General features: G+C 41.8%; 7 non-coding genes across 7 annotated transcripts; all 7 read left to right on the top strand.

The window, feature by feature from the left end:
* Window positions 1-686: 686 nt before the first annotated feature.
* TRNAM-CAU (transfer RNA methionine (anticodon CAU)) lies at window positions 687-759 on the top strand. The gene has a single exon. It is a non-coding gene; the product is annotated as a tRNA-Met (tRNA).
* Window positions 760-2,379: 1,620 nt separating this feature from the next.
* On the top strand, window positions 2,380-2,452 carry TRNAM-CAU (transfer RNA methionine (anticodon CAU)). The gene has a single exon. It is a non-coding gene; the product is annotated as a tRNA-Met (tRNA).
* Window positions 2,453-5,775: 3,323 nt separating this feature from the next.
* On the top strand, window positions 5,776-5,848 carry TRNAM-CAU (transfer RNA methionine (anticodon CAU)). Its single transcript has one exon. It is a non-coding gene; the product is annotated as a tRNA-Met (tRNA).
* Window positions 5,849-7,468: 1,620 nt separating this feature from the next.
* TRNAM-CAU (transfer RNA methionine (anticodon CAU)) lies at window positions 7,469-7,541 on the top strand. The gene has a single exon. It is a non-coding gene; the product is annotated as a tRNA-Met (tRNA).
* A 3,323-nt stretch (window positions 7,542-10,864) lies between these two features.
* TRNAM-CAU (transfer RNA methionine (anticodon CAU)) lies at window positions 10,865-10,937 on the top strand. The gene has a single exon. It is a non-coding gene; the product is annotated as a tRNA-Met (tRNA).
* A 1,620-nt stretch (window positions 10,938-12,557) lies between these two features.
* TRNAM-CAU (transfer RNA methionine (anticodon CAU)) lies at window positions 12,558-12,630 on the top strand. Its single transcript has one exon. It is a non-coding gene; the product is annotated as a tRNA-Met (tRNA).
* A 1,620-nt stretch (window positions 12,631-14,250) lies between these two features.
* Window positions 14,251-14,323, top strand: TRNAM-CAU (transfer RNA methionine (anticodon CAU)). The gene has a single exon. It is a non-coding gene; the product is annotated as a tRNA-Met (tRNA).
* The last annotated feature ends 6,701 nt before the right edge of the window (window positions 14,324-21,024 follow it).

Below are 21,024 nucleotides of genomic sequence, written 5' to 3'. Positions count from 1 at the left end.
ACCAGGAATACTAACTAAGTCTTTCTCCACATGGTGTAAGCAGTACAGTAAACAGCAAGACAGGTGTAAAAAAAAAAAAAAAAAGAGTGTTTTGCTTTGAATACAAAACATCAACATTACAAGAGCTGAAACACGCTACATGGTCAAGGTTTTTGGCACGTCAGTTGAATAATTTGAAGATCATGAGTTTTTTGCTCACACGTGGCATCCTCCTTTTCTCAAGAGATTTTGTCACTAACTCTGAACTTTCCAATTCAGTTCTAAACTGTTTCCGATTAGAAAGAACATGGGAGCCCTAATGACAGACAGGACACATGGCTTGTTGAGTCCCTTGACACTTTTGTGTAAAACTGTGTAGTTGAAAAAGGCTTAAGCTATGAAACAAAAGGAAATCTTTTGCAAAAGTCATAATGCATCGCCAATGTTAAGTATTTTTGTTGCAAAGTGAAAATCTACCAGAAACATTTTTGATTGAAAAACACGTGTCAGTCTTTGAATGGTGGCAGTAGCTAAGATAAAGATGCATTCCCATACCGGGAGTCGAACCCAGGCCACCTGGGTGAGAGCCAGGAATCCTAACCGCTAGACCATATGGGAAAAGATGCACTAATGTCTCAGTGACATTATGAAAAAAAAAAGTTTTCTGCTATGCACAATAAACTTCTGCAGATCTGCAGGTACAGCTTGCCTCGTTAGCGCAGTAGGTAGCGCGTCAGTCTCATAATCTGAAGGTCGTGAGTTCGAGCCTCACACGGGGCACTGTTCCCTCCTTTTCTCGAGAGATTTTGTCACCAACTTAGAACTTTTCCATTCAATTCTACAACTTTTTCCATTAGAAAGGAAATGGGAATCCAAATAACTTACCGGACCCATGAGTTGTTGAGTCCCTTGACACTTTAGTGTAAAAAGGGGTGGTTGAGAATGAGTTGAGCTACGAATCCAAATTGAATCTTGTGTGAAGGGTCAGAATGAAGTGCCAAAACGCGGGCGTTCAGCATTTTTGCCTGAAAAAAACAAATCCTACTTGAAATACGTTTGACTAAAAAACACGCGTCAGTTTTTGAATGTTGGCAGCGGTGCAGAAAAGGATGCGTTCCCATACCAGTAGTCGAACCCGGGCCGCCTGGGTGAAAACCAGGAATCCTAACCGCTAGACCATATGGGAGAAGATGTACTGCCAGCTCACTTACAATATGAAAAAAAAGAGGTGTACTGCTTTGCACAAGCAACTTCCGCAGATTATTACGTGCATTTTGCCTCGTTAGCGCAGCAGGTAGCGCGTCAGTCTCGTAATCTGAAGGTCATGAGTTCGATTCTCACATGGGGCACTGGTACCATGTTTCCTTAACTGATTTTGCCACCATCTTGGCTAGAGAGTCACAGCTCTTTTCCATTCAGTAGCAAAACATCACCAATTGATGGAAGGGGAGCTCCAATGACAAACAGGGATAAAGGCTTGTTGAGTCCCTTAACACCCAGGAATTAAAAGTGAGAGATATGAATGGTTTGAGATATGACATCAAATAAGCTTTTGTGCAAATAAATATCCAAAAAACCTGGTGGTCTGCATTTTTGGCTGCAAAGAGCAGTTCCAACCTAAACTGATTCTGTCTGCAAGGCACGTGTTGGCTTTGGAATGTGGACACTAGTCCCCAAAAAAAAGTCTCTCCCATAGCAGGAATCGAACCAGTCAACCAGGAATACTAACTAAGTCTTTCTCCACATGGTGTAAGCAGTACAGTAAACAGCAAGACAGGTGTAAAAAAAAAAAAAAAAAGAGTGTTTTGCTTTGAATACAAAACATCAACATTACAAGAGCTGAAACACGCTACATGGTCAAGGTTTTTGGCACGTCAGTTGAATAATTTGAAGATCATGAGTTTTTTGCTCACACGTGGCATCCTCCTTTTCTCAAGAGATTTTGTCACTAACTCTGAACTTTCCAATTCAGTTCTAAACTGTTTCCGATTAGAAAGAACATGGGAGCCCTAATGACAGACAGGACACATGGCTTGTTGAGTCCCTTGACACTTTTGTGTAAAACTGTGTAGTTGAAAAAGGCTTAAGCTATGAAACAAAAGGAAATCTTTTGCAAAAGTCATAATGCATCGCCAATGTTAAGTATTTTTGTTGCAAAGTGAAAATCTACCAGAAACATTTTTGATTGAAAAACACGTGTCAGTCTTTGAATGGTGGCAGTAGCTAAGATAAAGATGCATTCCCATACCGGGAGTCGAACCCAGGCCACCTGGGTGAGAGCCAGGAATCCTAACCGCTAGACCATATGGGAAAAGATGCACTAATGTCTCAGTGACATTATGAAAAAAAAAAGTTTTCTGCTATGCACAATAAACTTCTGCAGATCTGCAGGTACAGCTTGCCTCGTTAGCGCAGTAGGTAGCGCGTCAGTCTCATAATCTGAAGGTCGTGAGTTCGAGCCTCACACGGGGCACTGTTCCCTCCTTTTCTCGAGAGATTTTGTCACCAACTTAGAACTTTTCCATTCAATTCTACAACTTTTTCCATTAGAAAGGAAATGGGAATCCAAATAACTTACCGGACCCATGAGTTGTTGAGTCCCTTGACACTTTAGTGTAAAAAGGGGTGGTTGAGAATGAGTTGAGCTACGAATCCAAATTGAATCTTGTGTGAAGGGTCAGAATGAAGTGCCAAAACGCGGGCGTTCAGCATTTTTGCCTGAAAAAAACAAATCCTACTTGAAATACGTTTGACTAAAAAACACGCGTCAGTTTTTGAATGTTGGCAGCGGTGCAGAAAAGGATGCGTTCCCATACCAGTAGTCGAACCCGGGCCGCCTGGGTGAAAACCAGGAATCCTAACCGCTAGACCATATGGGAGAAGATGTACTGCCAGCTCACTTACAATATGAAAAATAAAGAGGTGTACTGCTTTGCACAAGCAACTTCCGCAGATTATTACGTGCATTTTGCCTCGTTAGCGCAGCAGGTAGCGCGTCAGTCTCGTAATCTGAAGGTCATGAGTTCGATTCTCACATGGGGCACTGGTACCATGTTTCCTTAACTGATTTTGCCACCATCTTGGCTAGAGAGTCACAGCTCTTTTCCATTCAGTAGCAAAACATCACCAATTGATGGAAGGGGAGCTCCAATGACAAACAGGGATAAAGGCTTGTTGAGTCCCTTAACACCCAGGAATTAAAAGTGAGAGATATGAATGGTTTGAGATATGACATCAAATAAGCTATTGTGCAAATAAATATCCAAAAAACCTGGTGGTCTGCATTTTTGGCTGCAAAGAGCAGTTCCAACCTAAACTGATTCTGTCTGCAAGGCACGTGTTGGCTTTGGAATGTGGACACTAGTCCCCAAAAAAAAGTCTCTCCCATAGCAGGAATCGAACCAGTCAACCAGGAATACTAACTAAGTCTTTCTCCACATGGTGTAAGCAGTACAGTAAACAGCAAGACAGGTGTAAAAAAAAAAAAAAAAAAAAAAAAAAGAGTGTTTTGCTTTGAATACAAAACATCAACATTACAAGAGCTGAAACACGCTACATGGTCAAGGTTTTTGGCACGTCAGTTGAATAATTTGAAGATCATGAGTTTTTTGCTCACACGTGGCATCCTCCTTTTCTCAAGAGATTTTGTCACTAACTCTGAACTTTCCAATTCAGTTCTAAACTGTTTCCGATTAGAAAGAACATGGGAGCCCTAATGACAGACAGGACACATGGCTTGTTGAGTCCCTTGACACTTTTGTGTAAAACTGTGTAGTTGAAAAAGGCTTAAGCTATGAAACAAAAGGAAATCTTTTGCAAAAGTCATAATGCATCGCCAATGTTAAGTATTTTTGTTGCAAAGTGAAAATCTACCAGAAACATTTTTGATTGAAAAACACGTGTCAGTCTTTGAATGGTGGCAGTAGCTAAGATAAAGATGCATTCCCATACCGGGAGTCGAACCCAGGCCACCTGGGTGAGAGCCAGGAATCCTAACCGCTAGACCATATGGGAAAAGATGCACTAATGTCTCAGTGACATTATGAAAAAAAAAAGTTTTCTGCTATGCACAATAAACTTCTGCAGATCTGCAGGTACAGCTTACCTCGTTAGCGCAGTAGGTAGCGCGTCAGTCTCATAATCTGAAGGTCGTGAGTTCGAGCCTCACACGGGGCACTGTTCCCTCCTTTTCTCGAGAGATTTTGTCACCAACTTAGAACTTTTCCATTCAATTCTACAACTTTTTCCATTAGAAAGGAAATGGGAATCCAAATAACTTACCGGACCCATGAGTTGTTGAGTCCCTTGACACTTTAGTGTAAAAAGGGGTGGTTGAGAATGAGTTGAGCTACGAATCCAAATTGAATCTTGTGTGAAGGGTCAGAATGAAGTGCCAAAACGCGGGCGTTCAGCATTTTTGCCTGAAAAAAACAAATCCTACTTGAAATACGTTTGACTAAAAAACACGCGTCAGTTTTTGAATGTTGGCAGCGGTGCAGAAAAGGATGCGTTCCCATACCAGTAGTCGAACCCGGGCCGCCTGGGTGAAAACCAGGAATCCTAACCGCTAGACCATATGGGAGAAGATGTACTGCCAGCTCACTTACAATATGAAAAAAAAGAGGTGTACTGCTTTGCACAAGCAACTTCCGCAGATTATTACGTGCATTTTGCCTCGTTAGCGCAGCAGGTAGCGCGTCAGTCTCGTAATCTGAAGGTCATGAGTTCGATTCTCACATGGGGCACTGGTACCATGTTTCCTTAACTGATTTTGCCACCATCTTGGCTAGAGAGTCACAGCTCTTTTCCATTCAGTAGCAAAACATCACCAATTGATGGAAGGGGAGCTCCAATGACAAACAGGGATAAAGGCTTGTTGAGTCCCTTAACACCCATGAATTAAAAGTGAGAGATATGAATGGTTTGAGATATGACATCAAATAAGCTTTTGTGCAAATAAATATCCAAAAAACCTGGTGGTCTGCATTTTTGGCTGCAAAGAGCAGTTCCAACCTAAACTGATTCTGTCTGCAAGGCACGTGTTGGCTTTGGAATGTGGACACTAGTCCCCAAAAAAAAGTCTCTCCCATAGCAGGAATCGAACCAGTCAACCAGGAATACTAACTAAGTCTTTCTCCACATGGTGTAAGCAGTACAGTAAACAGCAAGACAGGTGTAAAAAAAAAAAAAAAAAGAGTGTTTTGCTTTGAATACAAAACATCAACATTACAAGAGCTGAAACACGCTACATGGTCAAGGTTTTTGGCACGTCAGTTGAATAATTTGAAGATCATGAGTTTTTTGCTCACACGTGGCATCCTCCTTTTCTCAAGAGATTTTGTCACTAACTCTGAACTTTCCAATTCAGTTCTAAACTGTTTCCGATTAGAAAGAACATGGGAGCCCTAATGACAGACAGGACACATGGCTTGTTGAGTCCCTTGACACTTTTGTGTAAAACTGTGTAGTTGAAAAAGGCTTAAGCTATGAAACAAAAGGAAATCTTTTGCAAAAGTCATAATGCATCGCCAATGTTAAGTATTTTTGTTGCAAAGTGAAAATCTACCAGAAACATTTTTGATTGAAAAACACGTGTCAGTCTTTGAATGGTGGCAGTAGCTAAGATAAAGATGCATTCCCATACCGGGAGTCGAACCCAGGCCACCTGGGTGAGAGCCAGGAATCCTAACCGCTAGACCATATGGGAAAAGATGCACTAATGTCTCAGTGACATTATGAAAAAAAAAAGTTTTCTGCTATGCACAATAAACTTCTGCAGATCTGCAGGTACAGCTTGCCTCGTTAGCGCAGTAGGTAGCGCGTCAGTCTCATAATCTGAAGGTCGTGAGTTCGAGCCTCACACGGGGCACTGTTCCCTCCTTTTCTCGAGAGATTTTGTCACCAACTTAGAACTTTTCCATTCAATTCTACAACTTTTTCCATTAGAAAGGAAATGGGAATCCAAATAACTTACCGGACCCATGAGTTGTTGAGTCCCTTGACACTTTAGTGTAAAAAGGGGTGGTTGAGAATGAGTTGAGCTACGAATCCAAATTGAATCTTGTGTGAAGGGTCAGAATGAAGTGCCAAAACGCGGGCGTTCAGCATTTTTGCCTGAAAAAAACAAATCCTACTTGAAATACGTTTGACTAAAAAACACGCGTCAGTTTTTGAATGTTGGCAGCGGTGCAGAAAAGGATGCGTTCCCATACCAGTAGTCGAACCCGGGCCGCCTGGGTGAAAACCAGGAATCCTAACCGCTAGACCATATGGGAGAAGATGTACTGCCAGCTCACTTACAATATGAAAAAAAAGAGGTGTACTGCTTTGCACAAGCAACTTCCGCAGATTATTACGTGCATTTTGCCTCGTTAGCGCAGCAGGTAGCGCGTCAGTCTCGTAATCTGAAGGTCATGAGTTCGATTCTCACATGGGGCACTGGTACCATGTTTCCTTAACTGATTTTGCCACCATCTTGGCTAGAGAGTCACAGCTCTTTTCCATTCAGTAGCAAAACATCACCAATTGATGGAAGGGGAGCTCCAATGACAAACAGGGATAAAGGCTTGTTGAGTCCCTTAACACCCAGGAATTAAAAGTGAGAGATATGAATGGTTTGAGATATGACATCAAATAAGCTTTTGTGCAAATAAATATCCAAAAAACCTGGTGGTCTGCATTTTTGGCTGCAAAGAGCAGTTCCAACCTAAACTGATTCTGTCTGCAAGGCACGTGTTGGCTTTGGAATGTGGACACTAGTCCCCAAAAAAAAGTCTCTCCCATAGCAGGAATCGAACCAGTCAACCAGGAATACTAACTAAGTCTTTCTCCACATGGTGTAAGCAGTACAGTAAACAGCAAGACAGGTGTAAAAAAAAAAAAAAAAAGAGTGTTTTGCTTTGAATACAAAACATCAACATTACAAGAGCTGAAACACGCTACATGGTCAAGGTTTTTGGCACGTCAGTTGAATAATTTGAAGATCATGAGTTTTTTGCTCACACGTGGCATCCTCCTTTTCTCAAGAGATTTTGTCACTAACTCTGAACTTTCCAATTCAGTTCTAAACTGTTTCCGATTAGAAAGAACATGGGAGCCCTAATGACAGACAGGACACATGGCTTGTTGAGTCCCTTGACACTTTTGTGTAAAACTGTGTAGTTGAAAAAGGCTTAAGCTATGAAACAAAAGGAAATCTTTTGCAAAAGTCATAATGCATCGCCAATGTTAAGTATTTTTGTTGCAAAGTGAAAATCTACCAGAAACATTTTTGATTGAAAAACACGTGTCAGTCTTTGAATGGTGGCAGTAGCTAAGATAAAGATGCATTCCCATACCGGGAGTCGAACCCAGGCCACCTGGGTGAGAGCCAGGAATCCTAACCGCTAGACCATATGGGAAAAGATGCACTAATGTCTCAGTGACATTATGAAAAAAAAAAGTTTTCTGCTATGCACAATAAACTTCTGCAGATCTGCAGGTACAGCTTGCCTCGTTAGCGCAGTAGGTAGCGCGTCAGTCTCATAATCTGAAGGTCGTGAGTTCGAGCCTCACACGGGGCACTGTTCCCTCCTTTTCTCGAGAGATTTTGTCACCAACTTAGAACTTTTCCATTCAATTCTACAACTTTTTCCATTAGAAAGGAAATGGGAATCCAAATAACTTACCGGACCCATGAGTTGTTGAGTCCCTTGACACTTTAGTGTAAAAAGGGGTGGTTGAGAATGAGTTGAGCTACGAATCCAAATTGAATCTTGTGTGAAGGGTCAGAATGAAGTGCCAAAACGCGGGCGTTCAGCATTTTTGCCTGAAAAAAACAAATCCTACTTGAAATACGTTTGACTAAAAAACACGCGTCAGTTTTTGAATGTTGGCAGCGGTGCAGAAAAGGATGCGTTCCCATACCAGTAGTCGAACCCGGGCCGCCTGGGTGAAAACCAGGAATCCTAACCGCTAGACCATATGGGAGAAGATGTACTGCCAGCTCACTTACAATATGAAAAATAAAGAGGTGTACTGCTTTGCACAAGCAACTTCCGCAGATTATTACGTGCATTTTGCCTCGTTAGCGCAGCAGGTAGCGCGTCAGTCTCGTAATCTGAAGGTCATGAGTTCGATTCTCACATGGGGCACTGGTACCATGTTTCCTTAACTGATTTTGCCACCATCTTGGCTAGAGAGTCACAGCTCTTTTCCATTCAGTAGCAAAACATCACCAATTGATGGAAGGGGAGCTCCAATGACAAACAGGGATAAAGGCTTGTTGAGTCCCTTAACACCCAGGAATTAAAAGTGAGAGATATGAATGGTTTGAGATATGACATCAAATAAGCTATTGTGCAAATAAATATCCAAAAAACCTGGTGGTCTGCATTTTTGGCTGCAAAGAGCAGTTCCAACCTAAACTGATTCTGTCTGCAAGGCACGTGTTGGCTTTGGAATGTGGACACTAGTCCCCAAAAAAAAGTCTCTCCCATAGCAGGAATCGAACCAGTCAACCAGGAATACTAACTAAGTCTTTCTCCACATGGTGTAAGCAGTACAGTAAACAGCAAGACAGGTGTAAAAAAAAAAAAAAAAAAAAAAAAAAGAGTGTTTTGCTTTGAATACAAAACATCAACATTACAAGAGCTGAAACACGCTACATGGTCAAGGTTTTTGGCACGTCAGTTGAATAATTTGAAGATCATGAGTTTTTTGCTCACACGTGGCATCCTCCTTTTCTCAAGAGATTTTGTCACTAACTCTGAACTTTCCAATTCAGTTCTAAACTGTTTCCGATTAGAAAGAACATGGGAGCCCTAATGACAGACAGGACACATGGCTTGTTGAGTCCCTTGACACTTTTGTGTAAAACTGTGTAGTTGAAAAAGGCTTAAGCTATGAAACAAAAGGAAATCTTTTGCAAAAGTCATAATGCATCGCCAATGTTAAGTATTTTTGTTGCAAAGTGAAAATCTACCAGAAACATTTTTGATTGAAAAACACGTGTCAGTCTTTGAATGGTGGCAGTAGCTAAGATAAAGATGCATTCCCATACCGGGAGTCGAACCCAGGCCACCTGGGTGAGAGCCAGGAATCCTAACCGCTAGACCATATGGGAAAAGATGCACTAATGTCTCAGTGACATTATGAAAAAAAAAAGTTTTCTGCTATGCACAATAAACTTCTGCAGATCTGCAGGTACAGCTTACCTCGTTAGCGCAGTAGGTAGCGCGTCAGTCTCATAATCTGAAGGTCGTGAGTTCGAGCCTCACACGGGGCACTGTTCCCTCCTTTTCTCGAGAGATTTTGTCACCAACTTAGAACTTTTCCATTCAATTCTACAACTTTTTCCATTAGAAAGGAAATGGGAATCCAAATAACTTACCGGACCCATGAGTTGTTGAGTCCCTTGACACTTTAGTGTAAAAAGGGGTGGTTGAGAATGAGTTGAGCTACGAATCCAAATTGAATCTTGTGTGAAGGGTCAGAATGAAGTGCCAAAACGCGGGCGTTCAGCATTTTTGCCTGAAAAAAACAAATCCTACTTGAAATACGTTTGACTAAAAAACACGCGTCAGTTTTTGAATGTTGGCAGCGGTGCAGAAAAGGATGCGTTCCCATACCAGTAGTCGAACCCAGGCCGCCTGGGTGAAAACCAGGAATCCTAACCGCTAGACCATATGGGAGAAGATGTACTGCCAGCTCACTTACAATATGAAAAAAAAGAGGTGTACTGCTTTGCACAAGCAACTTCCGCAGATTATTACGTGCATTTTGCCTCGTTAGCGCAGCAGGTAGCGCGTCAGTCTCGTAATCTGAAGGTCATGAGTTCGATTCTCACATGGGGCACTGGTACCATGTTTCCTTAACTGATTTTGCCACCATCTTGGCTAGAGAGTCACAGCTCTTTTCCATTCAGTAGCAAAACATCACCAATTGATGGAAGGGGAGCTCCAATGACAAACAGGGATAAAGGCTTGTTGAGTCCCTTAACACCCAGGAATTAAAAGTGAGAGATATGAATGGTTTGAGATATGACATCAAATAAGCTTTTGTGCAAATAAATATCCAAAAAACCTGGTGGTCTGCATTTTTGGCTGCAAAGAGCAGTTCCAACCTAAACTGATTCTGTCTGCAAGGCACGTGTTGGCTTTGGAATGTGGACACTAGTCCCCAAAAAAAAGTCTCTCCCATAGCAGGAATCGAACCAGTCAACCAGGAATACTAACTAAGTCTTTCTCCACATGGTGTAAGCAGTACAGTAAACAGCAAGACAGGTGTAAAAAAAAAAAAAAAAAGAGTGTTTTGCTTTGAATACAAAACATCAACATTACAAGAGCTGAAACACGCTACATGGTCAAGGTTTTTGGCACGTCAGTTGAATAATTTGAAGATCATGAGTTTTTTGCTCACACGTGGCATCCTCCTTTTCTCAAGAGATTTTGTCACTAACTCTGAACTTTCCAATTCAGTTCTAAACTGTTTCCGATTAGAAAGAACATGGGAGCCCTAATGACAGACAGGACACATGGCTTGTTGAGTCCCTTGACACTTTTGTGTAAAACTGTGTAGTTGAAAAAGGCTTAAGCTATGAAACAAAAGGAAATCTTTTGCAAAAGTCAAAATGCATCGCCAATGTTAAGTATTTTTGTTGCAAAGTGAAAATCTACCAGAAACATTTTTGATTGAAAAACACGTGTCAGTCTTTGAATGGTGGCAGTAGCTAAGATAAAGATGCATTCCCATACCGGGAGTCGAACCCAGGCCACCTGGGTGAGAGCCAGGAATCCTAACCGCTAGACCATATGGGAAAAGATGCACTAATGTCTCAGTGACATTATGAAAAAAAAAAGTTTTCTGCTATGCACAATAAACTTCTGCAGATCTGCAGGTACAGCTTGCCTCGTTAGCGCAGTAGGTAGCGCGTCAGTCTCATAATCTGAAGGTCGTGAGTTCGAGCCTCACACGGGGCACTGTTCCCTCCTTTTCTCGAGAGATTTTGTCACCAACTTAGAACTTTTCCATTCAATTCTACAACTTTTTCCATTAGAAAGGAAATGGGAATCCAAATAACTTACCGGACCCATGAGTTGTTGAGTCCCTTGACACTTTAGTGTAAAAAGGGGTGGTTGAGAATGAGTTGAGCTACGAATCCAAATTGAATCTTGTGTGAAGGGTCAGAATGAAGTGCCAAAACGCGGGCGTTCAGCATTTTTGCCTGAAAAAAACAAATCCTACTTGAAATACGTTTGACTAAAAAACACGCGTCAGTTTTTGAATGTTGGCAGCGGTGCAGAAAAGGATGCGTTCCCATACCAGTAGTCGAACCCGGGCCGCCTGGGTGAAAACCAGGAATCCTAACCGCTAGACCATATGGGAGAAGATGTACTGCCAGCTCACTTACAATATGAAAAAAAAGAGGTGTACTGCTTTGCACAAGCAACTTCCGCAGATTATTACGTGCATTTTGCCTCGTTAGCGCAGCAGGTAGCGCGTCAGTCTCGTAATCTGAAGGTCATGAGTTCGATTCTCACATGGGGCACTGGTACCATGTTTCCTTAACTGATTTTGCCACCATCTTGGCTAGAGAGTCACAGCTCTTTTCCATTCAGTAGCAAAACATCACCAATTGATGGAAGGGGAGCTCCAATGACAAACAGGGATAAAGGCTTGTTGAGTCCCTTAACACCCAGGAATTAAAAGTGAGAGATATGAATGGTTTGAGATATGACATCAAATAAGCTTTTGTGCAAATAAATATCCAAAAAACCTGGTGGTCTGCATTTTTGGCTGCAAAGAGCAGTTCCAACCTAAACTGATTCTGTCTGCAAGGCACGTGTTGGCTTTGGAATGTGGACACTAGTCCCCAAAAAAAAGTCTCTCCCATAGCAGGAATCGAACCAGTCAACCAGGAATACTAACTAAGTCTTTCTCCACATGGTGTAAGCAGTACAGTAAACAGCAAGACAGGTGTAAAAAAAAAAAAAAAAAGAGTGTTTTGCTTTGAATACAAAACATCAACATTACAAGAGCTGAAACACGCTACATGGTCAAGGTTTTTGGCACGTCAGTTGAATAATTTGAAGATCATGAGTTTTTTGCTCACACGTGGCATCCTCCTTTTCTCAAGAGATTTTGTCACTAACTCTGAACTTTCCAATTCAGTTCTAAACTGTTTCCGATTAGAAAGAACATGGGAGCCCTAATGACAGACAGGACACATGGCTTGTTGAGTCCCTTGACACTTTTGTGTAAAACTGTGTAGTTGAAAAAGGCTTAAGCTATGAAACAAAAGGAAATCTTTTGCAAAAGTCATAATGCATCGCCAATGTTAAGTATTTTTGTTGCAAAGTGAAAATCTACCAGAAACATTTTTGATTGAAAAACACGTGTCAGTCTTTGAATGGTGGCAGTAGCTAAGATAAAGATGCATTCCCATACCGGGAGTCGAACCCAGGCCACCTGGGTGAGAGCCAGGAATCCTAACCGCTAGACCATATGGGAAAAGATGCACTAATGTCTCAGTGACATTATGAAAAAAAAAAGTTTTCTGCTATGCACAATAAACTTCTGCAGATCTGCAGGTACAGCTTGCCTCGTTAGCGCAGTAGGTAGCGCGTCAGTCTCATAATCTGAAGGTCGTGAGTTCGAGCCTCACACGGGGCACTGTTCCCTCCTTTTCTCGAGAGATTTTGTCACCAACTTAGAACTTTTCCATTCAATTCTACAACTTTTTCCATTAGAAAGGAAATGGGAATCCAAATAACTTACCGGACCCATGAGTTGTTGAGTCCCTTGACACTTTAGTGTAAAAAGGGGTGGTTGAGAATGAGTTGAGCTACGAATCCAAATTGAATCTTGTGTGAAGGGTCAGAATGAAGTGCCAAAACGCGGGCGTTCAGCATTTTTGCCTGAAAAAAACAAATCCTACTTGAAATACGTTTGACTAAAAAACACGCGTCAGTTTTTGAATGTTGGCAGCGGTGCAGAAAAGGATGCGTTCCCATACCAGTAGTCGAACCCGGGCCGCCTGGGTGAAAACCAGGAATCCTAACCGCTAGACCATATGGGAGAAGATGTACTGCCAGCTCACTTACAATATGAAAAAAAAGAGGTGTACTGCTTTGCACAAGCAACTTCCGCAGATTATTACGTGCATTTTGCCTCGTTAGCGCAGCAGGTAGCGCGTCAGTCTCGTAATCTGAAGGTCATGAGTTCGATTCTCACATGGGGCACTGGTACCATGTTTCCTTAACTGATTTTGCCACCATCTTGGCTAGAGAGTCACAGCTCTTTTCCATTCAGTAGCAAAACATCACCAATTGATGGAAGGGGAGCTCCAATGACAAACAGGGATAAAGGCTTGTTGAGTCCCTTAACACCCAGGAATTAAAAGTGAGAGATATGAATGGTTTGAGATATGACATCAAATAAGCTTTTGTGCAAATAAATATCCAAAAAACCTGGTGGTCTGCATTTTTGGCTGCAAAGAGCAGTTCCAACCTAAACTGATTCTGTCTGCAAGGCACGTGTTGGCTTTGGAATGTGGACACTAGTCCCCAAAAAAAAGTCTCTCCCATAGCAGGAATCGAACCAGTCAACCAGGAATACTAACTAAGTCTTTCTCCACATGGTGTAAGCAGTACAGTAAACAGCAAGACAGGTGTAAAAAAAAAAAAAAAAAGAGTGTTTTGCTTTGAATACAAAACATCAACATTACAAGAGCTGAAACACGCTACATGGTCAAGGTTTTTGGCACGTCAGTTGAATAATTTGAAGATCATGAGTTTTTTGCTCACACGTGGCATCCTCCTTTTCTCAAGAGATTTTGTCACTAACTCTGAACTTTCCAATTCAGTTCTAAACTGTTTCCGATTAGAAAGAACATGGGAGCCCTAATGACAGACAGGACACATGGCTTGTTGAGTCCCTTGACACTTTTGTGTAAAACTGTGTAGTTGAAAAAGGCTTAAGCTATGAAACAAAAGGAAATCTTTTGCAAAAGTCATAATGCATCGCCAATGTTAAGTATTTTTGTTGCAAAGTGAAAATCTACCAGAAACATTTTTGATTGAAAAACACGTGTCAGTCTTTGAATGGTGGCAGTAGCTAAGATAAAGATGCATTCCCATACCGGGAGTCGAACCCAGGCCACCTGGGTGAGAGCCAGGAATCCTAACCGCTAGACCATATGGGAAAAGATGCACTAATGTCTCAGTGACATTATGAAAAAAAAAAGTTTTCTGCTATGCACAATAAACTTCTGCAGATCTGCAGGTACAGCTTGCCTCGTTAGCGCAGTAGGTAGCGCGTCAGTCTCATAATCTGAAGGTCGTGAGTTCGAGCCTCACACGGGGCACTGTTCCCTCCTTTTCTCGAGAGATTTTGTCACCAACTTAGAACTTTTCCATTCAATTCTACAACTTTTTCCATTAGAAAGGAAATGGGAATCCAAATAACTTACCGGACCCATGAGTTGTTGAGTCCCTTGACACTTTAGTGTAAAAAGGGGTGGTTGAGAATGAGTTGAGCTACGAATCCAAATTGAATCTTGTGTGAAGGGTCAGAATGAAGTGCCAAAACGCGGGCGTTCAGCATTTTTGCCTGAAAAAAACAAATCCTACTTGAAATACGTTTGACTAAAAAACACGCGTCAGTTTTTGAATGTTGGCAGCGGTGCAGAAAAGGATGCGTTCCCATACCAGTAGTCGAACCCGGGCCGCCTGGGTGAAAACCAGGAATCCTAACCGCTAGACCATATGGGAGAAGATGTACTGCCAGCTCACTTACAATATGAAAAAAAAGAGGTGTACTGCTTTGCACAAGCAACTTCCGCAGATTATTACGTGCATTTTGCCTCGTTAGCGCAGCAGGTAGCGCGTCAGTCTCGTAATCTGAAGGTCATGAGTTCGATTCTCACATGGGGCACTGGTACCATGTTTCCTTAACTGATTTTGCCACCATCTTGGCTAGAGAGTCACAGCTCTTTTCCATTCAGTAGCAATACATCACCAATTGATGGAAGGGGAGCTCCAATGACAAACAGGGATAAAGGCTTGTTGAGTCCCTTAACACCCAGGAATTAAAAGTGAGAGATATGAATGGTTTGAGATATGACATCAAATAAGCTTTTGTGCAAATAAATATCCAAAAAACCTGGTGGTCTGCATTTTTGGCTGCAAAGAGCAGTTCCAACCTAAACTGATTCTGTCTGCAAGGCACGTGTTGGCTTTGGAATGTGGACACTAGTCCCCAAAAAAAAGTCTCTCCCATAGCAGGAATCGAACCAGTCAACCAGGAATACTAACTAAGTCTTTCTCCACATGGTGTAAGCAGTACAGTAAACAGCAAGACAGGTGTAAAAAAAAAAGAGTGTTTTGCTTTGAATACAAAACATCAACATTACAAGAGCTGAAACACGCTACATGGTCAAGGTTTTTGGCACGTCAGTTGAATAATTTGAAGATCATGAGTTTTTTGCTCACACGTGGCATCCTCCTTTTCTCAAGAGATTTTGTCACTAACTCTGAACTTTCCAATTCAGTTCTAAACTGTTTCCGATTAGAAAGAACATGGGAGCCCTAATGACAGACAGGACACATGGCTTGTTGAGTCCCTTGACACTTTTGTGTAAAACTGTGTAGTTGAAAAAGGCTTAAGCTATGAAACAAAAGGAAATCTTTTGCAAAAGTCATAATGCATCGCCAATGTTAAGTATTTTTGTTGCAAAGTGAAAATCTACCAGAAACATTTTTGATTGAAAAACACGTGTCAGTCTTTGAATGGTGGCAGTAGCTAAGATAAAGATGCATTCCCATACCGGGAGTCGAACCCAGGCCACCTAGGTGAGAGCCAGGAATCCTAACCGCTAGACCATATGGGAAAAGATGCACTAATGTCTCAGTGACATTATGAAAAAAAAAAGTTTTCTGCTATGCACAATAAACTTCTGCAGATCTGCAGGTACAGCTTACCTCGTTAGCGCAGTAGGTAGCGCGTCAGTCTCATAATCTGAAGGTCGTGAGTTCGAGCCTCACACGGGGCACTGTTCCCTCCTTTTCTCGAGAGATTTTGTCACCAACTTAGAACTTTTCCATTCAATTCTACAACTTTTTCCATTAGAAAGGAAATGGGAATCCAAATAACTTACCGGACCCATGAGTTGTTGAGTCCCTTGACACTTTAGTGTAAAAAGGGGTGGTTGAGAATGAGTTGAGCTACGAATCCAAATTGAATCTTGTGTGAAGGGTCAGAATGAAGTGCCAAAACGCGGGCGTTCAGCATTTTTGCCTGAAAAAAACAAATCCTACTTGAAATACGTTTGACTAAAAAACACGCGTCAGTTTTTGAATGTTGGCAGCGGTGCAGAAAAGGATGCGTTCCCATACCAGTAGTCGAACCCGGGCCGCCTGGGTGAAAACCAGGAATCCTAACCGCTAGACCATATGGGAGAAGATGTACTGCCAGCTCACTTACAATATGAAAAAAAAGAGGTGTACTGCTTTGCACAAGCAACTTCCGCAGATTATTACGTGCATTTTGCCTCGTTAGCGCAGCAGGTAGCGCGTCAGTCTCGTAATCTGAAGGTCATGAGTTCGATTCTCACATGGGGCACTGGTACCATGTTTCCTTAACTGATTTTGCCACCATCTTGGCTAGAGAGTCACAGCTCTTTTCCATTCAGTAGCAAAACATCACCAATTGATGGAAGGGGAGCTCCAATGACAAACAGGGATAAAGGCTTGTTGAGTCCCTTAACACCCAGGAATTAAAAGTGAGAGATATGAATGGTTTGAGATATGACATCAAATAAGCTTTTGTGCAAATAAATATCCAAAAAACCTGGTGGTCTGCATTTTTGGCTGCAAAGAGCAGTTCCAACCTAAACTGATTCTGTCTGCAAGGCACGTGTTGGCTTTGGAATGTGGACACTAGTCCCCAAAAAAAAGTCTCTCCCATAGCAGGAATCGAACCAGTCAACCAGGAATACTAACTAAGTCTTTCTCCACATGGTGTAAGCAGTACAGTAAACAGCAAGACAGGTGTAAAAAAAAAAAAAAAAAGAGTGTTTTGCTTTGAATACAAAACATCAACATTACAAGAGCTGAAACACGCTACATGGTCAAGGTTTTTGGCACGTCAGTTGAATAATTTGAAGATCATGAGTTTTTTGCTCACACGTGGCATCCTCCTTTTCTCAAGAGATTTTGTCACTAACTCTGAACTTTCCAATTCAGTTCTAAACTGTTTCCGATTAGAAAGAACATGGGAGCCCTAATGACAGACAGGACACATGGCTTGTTGAGTCCCTTGACACTTTTGTGTAAAACTGTGTAGTTGAAAAAGGCTTAAGCTATGAAACAAAAGGAAATCTTTTGCAAAAGTCATAATGCATCGCCAATGTTAAGTATTTTTGTTGCAAAGTGAAAATCTACCAGAAACATTTTTGATTGAAAAACACGTGTCAGTCTTTGAATGGTGGCAGTAGCTAAGATAAAGATGCATTCCCATACCGGGAGTCGAACCCAGGCCACCTGGGTGAGAGCCAGGAATCCTAACCGCTAGACCATATGGGAAAAGATGCACTAATGTCTCAGTGACATTATGAAAAAAAAAAGTTTTCTGCTATGCACAATAAACTTCTGCAGATCTGCAGGTACAGCTTGCCTCGTTAGCGCAGTAGGTAGCGCGTTAGTCTCATAATCTGAAGGTCGTGAGTTCGAGCCTCACACGGGGCACTGTTCCCTCCTTTTCTCGAGAGATTTTGTCACCAACTTAGAACTTTTCCATTCAATTCTACAACTTTTTCCATTAGAAAGGAAATGGGAATCCAAATAACTTACCGGACCCATGAGTTGTTGAGTCCCTTGACACTTTAGTGTAAAAAGGGGTGGTTGAGAATGAGTTGAGCTACGAATCCAAATTGAATCTTGTGTGAAGGGTCAGAATGAAGTGCCAAAACGCGGGCGTTCAGCATTTTTGCCTGAAAAAAACAAATCCTACTTGAAATACGTTTGACTAAAAAACACGCGTCAGTTTTTGAATGTTGGCAGCGGTGCAGAAAAGGATGCGTTCCCATACCAGTAGTCGAACTCGGGCCGCCTGGGTGAAAACCAGGAATCCTAACCGCTAGACCATATGGGAGAAGATGTACTGCCAGCTCACTTACAATATGAAAAAAAAGAGGTGTACTGCTTTGCACAAGCAACTTCCGCAGATTATTACGTGCATTTTGCCTCGTTAGCGCAGCAGGTAGCGCGTCAGTCTCGTAATCTGAAGGTCATGAGTTCGATTCTCACATGGGGCACTGGTACCATGTTTCCTTAACTGATTTTGCCACCATCTTGGCTAGAGAGTCACAGCTCTTTTCCATTCAGTAGCAAAACATCACCAATTGATGGAAGGGGAGCTCCAATGACAAACAGGGATAAAGGCTTGTTGAGTCCCTTAACACCCAGGAATTAAAAGTGAGAGATATGAATGGTTTGAGATATGACATCAAATAAGCTTTTGTGCAAATAAATATCCAAAAAACCTGGTGGTCTGCATTTTTGGCTGCAAAGAGCAGTTCCAACCTAAACTGATTCTGTCTGCAAGGCACGTGTTGGCTTTGGAATGTGGACACTAGTCCCCAAAAAAAAGTCTCTCCCATAGCAGGAATCGAACCAGTCAACCAGGAATACTAACTAAGTCTTTCTCCACATGGTGTAAGCAGTACAGTAAACAGCAAGACAGGTGTAAAAAAAAAAAAAAAAAAAAAAAAAAAGAGTGTTTTGCTTTGAATACAAAACATCAACATTACAAGAGCTGAAACACGCTACATGGTCAAGGTTTTTGGCACGTCAGTTGAATAATTTGAAGATCATGAGTTTTTTGCTCACACGTGGCATCCTCCTTTTCTCAAGAGATTTTGTCACTAACTCTGAACTTTCCAATTCAGTTCTAAACTGTTTCCGATTAGAAAGAACATGGGAGCCCTAATGACAGACAGGACACATGGCTTGTTGAGTCCCTTGACACTTTTGTGTAAAACTGTGTAGTTGAAAAAGGCTTAAGCTATGAAACAAAAGGAAATCTTTTGCAAAAGTCATAATGCATCGCCAATGTTAAGTATTTTTGTTGCAAAGTGAAAATCTACCAGAAACATTTTTGATTGAAAAACACGTGTCAGTCTTTGAATGGTGGCAGTAGCTAAGATAAAGATGCATTCCCATACCAGGAGGCGAACCCAGGCCACCTGGGTGAGAGCCAGGAATCCTAACCGCTAGACCATATGGGAAAAGATGCACTAATGTCTCAGTGACATTATGAAAAAAAAAAGTTTTCTGCTATGCACAATAAACTTCTGCAGATCTGCAGGTACAGCTTGCCTCGTTAGCGCAGTAGGTAGCGCGTCAGTCTCATAATCTGAAGGTCGTGAATTCGAGCCTCACACGGGGCACTGTTCCCTCCTTTTCTCGAGAGATTTTGTCACCAACTTAGAACTTTTCCATTCAATTCTACAACTTTTTCCATTAGAAAGGAAATGGGAATCCAAATAACTTACCGGACCCATGAGTTGTTGAGTCCCTTGACACTTTAGTGTAAAAAGGGGTGGTTGAGAATGAGTTGAGCTACGAATCCAAATTGAATCTTGTGTGAAGGGTCAGAATGAAGTGCCAAAACACGGGCGTTCAGCATTTTTGCCTGAAAAAAACAAATCCTACTTGAAATACGTTTGACTAAAAAACACGCGTCAGTTTTTGAATGTTGGCAGCGGTGCAGAAAAGGATGCGTTCCCATACCAGTAGTCGAACCCGGGCCGCCTGGGTGAAAACCAGGAATCCTAACCGCTAGACCATATGGGAGAAGATGTACTGCCAGCTCACTTACAATATGAAAAAAAAGAGGTGTACTGCTTTGCACAAGCAACTTCCGCAGATTATTACGTGCATTTTGCCTCGTTAGCGCAGCAGGTAGCGCGTCAGTCTCGTAATCTGAAGGTCATGAGTTCGATTCTCACATGGGGCACTGGTACCGTGTTTCCTTAACTGATTTTGCCACCATCTTGGCTAGAGAGTCACAGCTCTTTTCCATTCAGTAGCAAAACATCACCAATTGATGGAAGGGGAGCTCCAATGACAAACAGGGATAAAGGCTTGTTGAGTCCCTTAACACCCAGGAATTAAAAGTGAGAGATATGAATGGTTTGAGATATGACATCAAATAAGCTTTTGTGCAAATAAATATCCAAAAAACCTGGTGGTCTGCATTTTTGGCTGCAAAGAGCAGTTCCAACCTAAACTGATTCTGTCTGCAAGGCACGTGTTGGCTTTGGAATGTGGACACTAGTCCCCAAAAAAAAGTCTCTCCCATCGCAGGAATCGAACCAGTCAACCAGGAATACTAACTAAGTCTTTCTCCACATGGTGTAAGCAGTACAGTAAACAGCAAGACAGGTGTAAAAAAAAAAAAAAAAGAGTGTTTTGCTTTGAATACAAAACATCAACATTACAAGAGCTGAAACACGCTACATGGTCAAGGTTTTTGGCACGTCAGTTGAATAATTTGAAGATCATGAGTTTTTTGCTCACACGTGGCATCCTCCTTTTCTCAAGAGATTTTGTCACTAACTCTGAACTTTCCAATTCAGTTCTAAACTGTTTCCGATTAGAAAGAACATGGGAGCCCTAATGACAGACAGGACACATGGCTTGTTGAGTCCCTTGACACTTTTGTGTAAAACTGTGTAGTTGAAAAAGGCTTAAGCTATGAAACAAAAGGAAATCTTTTGCAAAAGTCATAATGCATCGCCAATGTTGAGTATTTTTGTTGCAAAGTGAAAATCTACCAGAAACATTTTTGATTGAAAAACACGTGTCAGTCTTTGAATGGTGGCAGTAGCTAAGATAAAGATGCATTCCCATGCCGGGAGTCGAACCCAGGCCACCTGGGTGAGAGCCAGGAATCCTAACCGCTAGACCATATGGGAAAAGATGCACTAATGTCTCAGTGACATTATGAAAAAAAAAAGTTTTCTGCTATGCACAATAAACTTCTGCAGATCTGCAGGTACAGCTT

The sequence above is a fragment of the Phyllobates terribilis genome, unplaced genomic scaffold, assembly GCF_046119375.1.
Source record: "Phyllobates terribilis strain yellow unplaced genomic scaffold, ASM4611937v1 Scaffold_11__3_contigs__length_659146591, whole genome shotgun sequence".
In the NCBI taxonomy this organism is placed as follows: domain Eukaryota; kingdom Metazoa; phylum Chordata; class Amphibia; order Anura; family Dendrobatidae; genus Phyllobates; species Phyllobates terribilis.
Note: the sequence above shows the minus strand (reverse complement) of the source record. Positions and strands in the feature narration are given on the sequence as shown.